The sequence below is a fragment of the Macrotis lagotis genome, chromosome 2, assembly GCF_037893015.1.
Source record: "Macrotis lagotis isolate mMagLag1 chromosome 2, bilby.v1.9.chrom.fasta, whole genome shotgun sequence".
NCBI lineage: Eukaryota > Metazoa > Chordata > Mammalia > Peramelemorphia > Peramelidae > Macrotis > Macrotis lagotis.
Genome location: NC_133659.1, coordinates 181807026 through 181816764, shown reverse-complemented (window position 1 = coordinate 181816764; position 9739 = coordinate 181807026). Strand labels below are relative to the sequence as shown.

Below are 9739 nucleotides of genomic sequence, written 5' to 3'. Positions count from 1 at the left end.
TGGACAACAAATACATTTTCATACACATATTTATATGGATTTATGAATTCCTGTGTGTTTAACTTTCATTTGATTCAAATACAGTAAAGATTTTCTAATGCTTTCCCTGTGACTTTCTCCATGCTTGTATATACTTCTCATGCAGTTCTAAGTCTTCTTTATGTGTTTCCTGCCCTCCTCACTTACTCTTATTTCTTCACTTAAAACTATTAAAACTTATCAAAAACCATTCTAGGGTTTATGTCTATCAAATGTATTTCCCTCTATAACCCTTGAACACAGTAGGAACACATCTTTCTTCTGCTATTAGAATCTAAATCTATCATTCTTTTTCAGTTCCTTGCAATCTTTATTTCTTCTGTTTTGAATATTGCTTGCATTTCAGAATTTCAACTCTGTTCTTGTCTTGCCATTAAGAATGCTTTTGTTTTTGTGTTTTTGCAAAAATTTAAGAAAAATTTGGCCATAACTCTCCACTCCTTTCTGACCTCAATATGGATTCTTCAAATTTTTTTATTTTTTTTTTCTGTTCTGGTTCATTCTTTGTTTCTTTGTCTTCATATTCTACTTCTGCAAAAACAGCTTTAGGTTGACTTTTGGAATCACTGTTAGCATCCCAGTTTGGGTTGTCCTCAGCTTCCTCTTCATGCTGTAAAATGACTCCCCATGGGTCACTGTAATCAAGTTTATCTAGAGCAATGTTCTTCCAACTCTACCACATCAACTTGAGTCTGCCACAAGAAGTTCAGGTTTGGGAAATGTCAGAAGGTTTAATCTATCCTTTGCCAACATTTATTTTTGTGCTTCATTTGTGTGGCTCATGGAACATAAGCAGTGTAAGATGATTAATGATGTTGTTGTTCATTAAAGTCTCAGTTTGTCTAGTCTTCCATTTGTTTTTAAATACAGATAATTTTGTTCCCATTTACTTCTTGTTGGGACTATAAGACACTTGCCAATCCATTCTTGATCCAATCAGGATCTGCTTTTGCTTGTGCACCACAGGCAGCACATTACACTTGCATTGGTGAAACCAGTTTCATATACTTTATGGAATGTCTGGCTCTTAAAAAAAAAAAGCAAACCTGCATTTTTACCCCCTTAATTAACAGTTGTTCCAAAGACCAATAGGTTATCATCTGAAATGAAGCAGCAGTCAGGTGAGAAAATAGTGGAAAGATTTGAAGTTGAAAAAATTGGTTTTGAAAATTGTCAGATGTCCCATAACATTAAAGTATCATCTCCTCCCTGAGAGACAAGAATGATGTCATCATAGGAAAGTGTCCCACAGAAGTATCTGCATCGGGATCATGGTTCTTCCTGCAGTAGAATTTGTAATGAATACTCATATTTCTGTCCTAGGTCTGGATGTTTCCATACTGTCGGACTACTACAATGAATTTATCATCTCTAGTGTATGTACTAGTGTTTGGAATTTTGTTCCCTTTAACTGTTCTTACTTTAAAAATATTTTTATGCTTTTTATTATTTTCCACATCCCAGGTTCACATAGTCCTATCATATGAACAAGTCAAAAATTCTTTCTTTAATTTGGGGTCCCAGCAGCCAGTATTTTTTATTTTATTTTTGCAAGGCAATGGTATTATGTAACATGCCCAAGGTTACACAGTTATTTAAGTAGTAAGTATCTAAGGTTGAAACTGAACTCACGTCCTCCTGATCCCATTGCTGCTGCTCTAATCTCTACATCATCTAGTTGCTCCTCAGGAGCATTGCTGTGTGACTCTTGGTGTTATTCATGTCCACAATATACTGGTCTCCTTTCATACATTCTATCACTAGGTAGCCATCTCTCTCCACTACTTTGAATTGAGAGTTTTCAAACAGCACAAGAATCATATCTCCTATACTGTATAGTATTTCTATACTGTAGTGATTTAATTTGATGACAATTAAAAGATTGAAGATATTGGAAAGCTAGAAAGGAACCATCCATGCCTGCAAAACTGCCAAATTTAAAGTCATAAGAAAATTCCTTTGTTAGCAAATGGGTACCCAAATGGTCCAAACCTAAGGCAGAAACTGTTTTGTTGCTCTGCAGCAGAGTGATTTCATGAGAATCAGGAATTTTTTGACAGGTTTAATTTCATCTTGTATTTCATTGTCATCATCATCATCATCATCATCATCATCATCATCATCATCATTGTCATCACTGTTCAATATTCTCCTTCATAGAATTATACTATTTTGAAGGATAAAATATACTTGGTTGGGGTATGAGATGTTTGCCCTTTATTGTTGATGAAGACCTTGACATCAGATACTGCCATGACATTCATGTGAATTGAATTTGAGTGAAAGGGGAGTTGTGCTAATTCATCAGCCTGGATTTTTACTCTGAAGTCATCTGGGTTCAGTGGTCTATTATGAATGAGGATGAATAGAGATGACCCTCATGCAAAGTAATCAGTGTTAAGTGACTTGCCCAAGATCACACATCAGTGAGACTGAATTTGAATTTGATCTCATACTCTTCTGATTTCAAGACTGGTGTTCTATCCTCTGCACCATCTAACTGTTCTTTGCTGTAAGTGTCCATAATTAATTAATCTTTTGGTAATATCATAAGTCAATATTTTCCCCCATTTTAAAAGTTATAATATAAAGACTCCTTTCTACTTTGAATCTTTTTCAATATTTATTTTTCATTTTTCTGGAAAAATCTGGGTATTGTCTATGGAATTTCTGGAAGTTTTCCAATGTAGTTTCTTTTAAGAAATTAGATTTGATAATTTTTATTTTGCCATTTGTTTCTAATATTTCTAGATAGTTTTTTATTTAGAGTTTCTGGAAAGTTAGAATCCAGTATTTTGTTTAGTTATATTATTTTGTGTTGAATAATTAAACCCTCTCCTCTGTTTTTTAGATTGATGATTTTTCATAGTAGGTATCATATTTTCTTCTATTTTTAGTTCTAATATTTTCTGTATCATTAATTTCTATTTGCTCAGTTCAAATTTTCATGGATTATACTACTTGTATAATATTTCCAATTTCTGTTTTAAGGTATTAATTATAATTCAATTTTTTTCTGTTTCTCTAGAATTATCATTTCATTTTTATTTCTTGATTCATTTCATCTAAGATGTGCTTGTTAAGTCTTTTTGCCAGGTGACTTTTCTTTTCATCTTTCAGAGTTTGCTTATAGTTGTTTGAGTTGCTTTATACTTTTAGGTTTATTACTTGGGCATTTCCTAATGCAAAATATTTGTTCATTTGATTTGATTTCTTCTATTTTCTCATATCAATAGCCTATGTTTCTGTAACAGGGCTTTATGTCAGGGTCAAGCTCTTCATCTTCTTGCATTTTTTGTTTAGTTTCCTGCCTGTGATTTCTTGTGTTCATATCATGGGCTTGCATCTCCCTTGCTTTGCCTATACTCAAAACTGTTTCGTTTCAGGATACTTTGGATCATCCATTGTCACAACACAATCTTAATACTATCTATCCTTCCACTTGATTTTCTCAGTCAAATTATAATTGACTTCTAGTCCCATGAAGCAATCCTTTTCAGAGCCTCAAACTTCTCTTTCAAGTATTCTCTGACCTTTGAGTACCTGTAAACAGAATGCTACATACTTCTGGTGACCCTAGGCATCCCTGGACAGAAAAAAATGACTGACTTCTGACATCTAAAAGATGAAAAAAAAAATCACATGGCAAAAGGATTATTGTTTCTTTTTGGATATCCTTAGACTCTTTCAGTCTGATGCTCTTTTTAAGTCTCTGTTGAAATATATATGGGAGAAGTGGGGCCCTCCTTAGCCTTATATTTCACCCATCTTAACCAATAATTTGACTCAAAGAGTTTGAAATACATAAAGCTATTTTTGGAGGCTAAAAAGTTCTTGCTTTCATTTCAAACATTCATGGAACATTTTCTTTTTTTGTGATTTTCTAGGAAAGATATTTCAATTTGTCTTCAGGCTATGGGAACTCCTTGCAACTCTTGTTCTTTTTTATTAAAGGGACCTATATTTCTTAAGTTATTACCTGATCTTATTTATCCCCATGGATTGTATTGCTTTGAAATGTTCTCCTCTAGATTCTCCTCAGTACCCTTTCCATGACCTGCTCCCTTGATATTTCTCTAAAGAATCTATTTCCTTAAACACTTATCCAGGGAATAAGTATATTAGACTGATATAGTGATGGAAAGATACTTATTTACTTTTTTCTTCTTACTTTGTTTTTATGATATTTTTATTTGCCTATTTTTAAGCATTGTTCAGAACATGACAGCACTGTATTAATGTCCTCCTGGGTATCCACTTCTCTTGTAATTCAAGTGTGCAATATGACATAAACTCAACATACTGTTTAGAGGTAAACATTCTATATTTTTGTGCATGAAAAGATTTCTAAATTTATTTTCTAGAGATACTCTAAAATAGAACTTTATTAAAATAGGCAACTAGTTTATGTTTACTTTATTTCTTTATCTTTTTTTGTCTTACAAGCAATTAGAATTTTACTGAGAATAGATCTAAGGTAAAAGTAGGGTAGTTATCTCTTTGCTTATCTCATGGGATTAAGACTGAGATATTAAAATTAGCTATCTATGAGTGCTTTGAAAACAAAAAAAAAAATAATACACACACATACAATAATATTTTAACCATAGAAGTAAAAAAAATCCTCACACCCAATACAAAAAATTGAGATTTTGGGGCTGTGATTCAAGGAGTTCGGGGTTCCAGTTCTTAATGCCTGTGGGAACCTAGGCAAATCACTGAAGCTCTATGTGCCTTAGTTTTTTCATCTAGAAAATGAAAGAATTGGCCTAAATGGCCTTTAAGATCTTTTATAGTTCTGAATCTATAATTACAGAATCATACTTTTGAACACTGATATCTTTATTCACAGTTCTCTTGTCAATGTTATTTCATAGAATACTACTCTAGAATGTCTTCAAAAATATTTTTCTCATTGTCAATTGGAATATTAGAATCTACCCAGAGTTTGGATTCAAATAAATTAAGAACTGGTTCTCTGACCTGATGACTATTTTAAGTATATAAAAAAGATATACTGGATGGTGGATTAAAATTCCTTGTTTTTAATACTCAAATAAGAACAATAAAAGAGGTACACAAAGCTAGGTTATAAGAATGAAAAGATATTAACTATTATATGACAAAAAGCAAAACAATTTGTTATTTAAGGTATTTACATATTGTTTCTTTATTTGCATCGTCACTGGAAATTTTCTTCTCTTTTATCTGAACATTATGTGATTTATCCTTAACCAACTTTTCACTGTAGCAGTAGGATCCCATACCTTTAATGATAGGCCAATTAGACTAATTGTATTCTTATTTGATATATTAAAAACAGACAACTTCTTCTAGTATTTGAATGTAGCTTGTTAATCTTTGGAAAGCCCCTTTCTGGTTCTTCTGAACTTATATCAATTCTCCTGACAATATTTATAGCTCTTTGAACACTTTCTGGAATTGCATAGTTCTGAAAAATTTTTAAAACATTTTCCACGAAAACTTGATAATCATTAATATCAATTTGGTAATTAAAATGCAATTAAATTTGAGCAATTGTTCTTTAACTGCTTTCCATGAAATTAATACTTCTACAACATTCTAATAATCTGGTTCCAAAAATTGAGAAATTATATTTTATTCCTATTTTGAAATTGGTTGCAACTTGCTTTAAAATGTTCATAATCCATTAGTCTTATATTCTAATTCATTATGATGCTTTTTTAAAAGTCTTTCCCAATTAGCCTGACAAATTGATAATTGTCTACAAATTTTATATTTTTGCAAATTTCTGAAGTAATTAATTCATAACTTTTTTATATGGATCCTTTTTGTTTTCAAGCATTGGAAATTTTTAATAGATCTCATGAGTTTTTCAGCTTTTATCATATGTATATTTCTTGCTTGCAATGCATTTAAAAGAAAAGAAATTTCATTTTTAAATACCATTCATCAATGCCAATGAATTATAAAATATACATTTTCAAGATGGGCAGACATACCCCAGTACTTATTATTTTAATACAAATATTGATGTATCACTGGATCTGTATGCCAAATAACTAGGATTTGACCCTAAACTATAATCAAGTCTTCTTGCATCCAAAACTCTACTAATCTTCATAATTTCAGTTCCAATTTGTTTGGATATTTTGGTAAGTTCATTTTGTTTCTTATTGTACTGATTAAAAATTTTAGCAATCAATTAATCAAACTCAACATAAAATTAGGTGTTGGTTCTGCCAAACCTGTTTGAACCAGCTGAATCCCATTACTCAACCTATCATTATGGTAGTTATAGAACCCCTACCCTTTATTTATCTTGATATGTAAATGACTCCTTTATCACACTGATAGAAATACTTCCTTTGCTAATACAAATTGGTGTAATAATACCACAAGTGTAGTTTTTGTTTTTGTCTTTCCATAAATTGCACCTAAAAAGAACACACAATAGTCAGACCCTTCAAGAATTCAGTATCACTTATGCCCATGATAAGCTAGTACTTTTGTGGGGAATTCTTCTCTTTAATTAGGACAATTTAATAAAGTTATGGGTCAGAGCTAAGATGGTGGAGAGAAGTTAGGCAGCTCTCTGAGTTACTCTCTGTTTCCTACTGAAGCAACTTTAAATGAATTCTCTAAACTGAGTCTGGAGAAACAGAACTCACACAAAGACAGAGTAAAACAATTTTTCAGATCAAGATATCTTGGAGGGACTTCAGGAAATGTCTACCTTATTTAGGTATAAGAGGATGACAGGTCAGTCAATGAATAGCAAAGCTAGCAGGAGGCTTTTAGTCAGATCAGTAAATGAGGCCCCTGGATCACATGTCAACAGACCAATGGTACAGCAGGCCAGAAGTGAAGGATTCCAGTATAAATAGAATACTTAAAATGCTGCCATATAGGTGCAACAAGTGGGACTGATTTGGGCTATCATAATGCAGGGAGCAAGGCTCCAGCCTCATTTCCCAGTGTGGAAAGCCAAACAGATAAGGATGACAAAAATATCATCTCAGAAGTGGCAAGAAGTTACAAAATACTTACATGTGAAATGTCAAAGGGGATTATGAATTGATATCAAGTGCAAAAGTCCTACTGGAAGAGTAAAAACAATGATCTTAAAAATCGAATAAGACAAATAGAATTAAAATTGAAGAAAGAAATGGGAACTATGTAAGACAATTATAAAAATTGCAAAAGGAAGCACAAAAATCAATTAATACCTTTATAAATTAATTGATCAAAACAAATGGGAGATACAATATATAACTGAAGAAAATAAATCCTTGAAAGTTAGAATTGGGCATGAGGAAACAAAAGACTCTAATACATCAAGATTCTATTAAAAATCAATAGACTGGATAAATAGAAGAAAAGGTACAGTTTATAATAAAAATAATCACTGACCTTGAAAGTAGATCCAGAAGACATAATTTGCAAATCATTATACTAACTGAAAGCCACAATAAAAAAAAAGGAGCCTGGACAATATCTTTTAGGAAATTATCAGGGAAAAATGCCCTAATATCCTAGAATTAGAAGATAAAATAATACTTGAAAGAATCTACCAATCATCTCCTTTAAGAGATCCCCAAATAAAAGTCCCAAAGAATATTGAAGTAAAATTTCAGAATTCTTATCTAAAGGAGAAAATACTGTAAATGGCTAGAAAGAAAAAATCCAAATTCCAAGGAGCCACAGTCAGGATTACAAAGGATTTAGCAGTTTCAACATTAAAGAATAAAAAGGCCTGGGAGATGATATTCTAGAGGAAAAAGGAGATTCAGTTACAACCAAGAAACAACTACCCTGAAAAGCTGAACTGCACTCTCAGGTAAAAAAGATGGACATTTATTGAAATAGGGGACTTTCAAACTTTCCTGATAAAAAGATAAGAAAAGAATAGAAAATTTGATCTTCAAATATATGATTCAAGAGATATAAAAAAGGTAAGTGAAAAGAAAAGGAAATTAGTAAATAAGATAAACTATTAATATTTCTACATGGGAAGATTATACTTGTAACTCTAGAGAATCCTATTTCTCTTAGGAGAGTTAGAAAGTGTATACTAAGAGAGAATGTGGCTATAAGCTGATTATGATGTAATGCTATTAAAAACAAAGAAAAAGGGCATAAAAGGAATATACAGGGAGAAGAAGAAGGAAGCAGAACCCATCACCTGATAGACTTATTATCACATCACCTGAATGACTTATTATTATTATTATTATTATTATTATTATTATTATTATTATTATTATTATTATTTTGGCAGAGGGAAAGAAAGGGTTGATGTGAGAATTGATTGAATCTTACTCTCAATAAACATAGCTCAAAGAGGGAATAACATACACCATCAAATGAGTTTAGGAATTTATCTTTCCCTATAGGTAAATAAGAGGAGATAGGATTAAGAAAGTTGAAAGAGAAGATGGTAGAAGAGAGGTCAGATATAGGAGAGAAAGGCGTGGGGAACAGGGAATTGTTAGATGAGAGGGAAGATTGAGGGAGATGGTAGTCATAAACAAAATACTGGTGAGAGAATAGGGTGAAAGGAGAGGATAAAGTACAAATAGGGAAAATAGAATGGAATGAAATATAGAGTTGGTTGGTTTTTGTCCTTCATTATCAAAGAAGTCAAAATGTTTAATGTAAATTGCAGTATGTCCAACTGTGACTGATCAGATCAATACAAGCTGGGAATGTTCTACCACAGGTTGGACTCAATAGTCCATATGAACACCTATGGCACTTACTCTAAACTAACGTGTCACATATCCTTTGAGCTGCTTCACAGAGTTCAGCACCCTCAGTTATGTATAATCAGTTCTAAGAGAGACCTTCAGGGAACCAAGATGACAGAGCAAATGCAGGGACTCCTGCAAGCTCTTCCTCAAAGCACTTCAAATACCTTTAGGAAATTACTCTAACCAAATTGTAGATTTGTAGGACCCACAGAAACACTGAAAGAAACAATTTTCCAACCCAAGACCACTTGGAAGATCTATGGGAATGGTCTGTTACATTGGGATTAGAAAGGGATTGCAGTGCAACCTAGGCCAAACTGAAGTAAATTGGCTCCAGTCATACAGGAACAGATAATGAAGCAGCTGGGTCCATGGCAGCAATGATGGTTTCCAGAATTCTTTGCCCAGGGATTAACAAAAAAAACTTAGGTCAGCAGAAAAATTCTACTGCACCGGCATGAACAAAGAGGCGAGTACGTCATGATTTCAGGGTGGCATTCTCTCCCCTCTCCCTCATATCCCCAGACCTGGTGCAGACTTGCAGAGCCATCCAACAGGGAGGTACCTAGCATCTACTTCTAGATTCTTTGGTCCTTAACTGTTAAGGCGATCAGTTAGACAGCAGAAGTCTCTTTGATATACCTGAGGCAGGACTCTGTTGGGGTTTCAATTAGTACCTCAGACTCTGGAAAAGGAGAAGTCCCACAAAGCTAATAGGCTGCAGTGGAGCAGTAACTGTCCTCATGGTTCCAGGACAGAAAGAATTCGTGTGGTCATCCAGAGAGGAGCACAGTCCAGGAGAACACTCATAACCTCCCATAAAATCTTGGAGGACTTGAGAACTTGCAGGCCCCTGGAGGAGTGCTCCTGAGAACAGCTATAAAAACCATCAAAAACTTGGGACAGTGTGTCCTTCACCTTGGAAGCAGAGCCACACCTTAACCATGAGTTAAAAATCTAGTAAT

General features: G+C 33.3%; 1 pseudogene; it reads right to left on the bottom strand.

Annotated features, from left to right (window-relative positions):
- Positions 1–448: 448 nt before the first annotated feature.
- Positions 449–9519, bottom strand: LOC141512033 (WD repeat-containing protein 70 pseudogene; annotated as a pseudogene).
- Between the last annotated feature and the right edge of the window lie 220 nt (positions 9520–9739).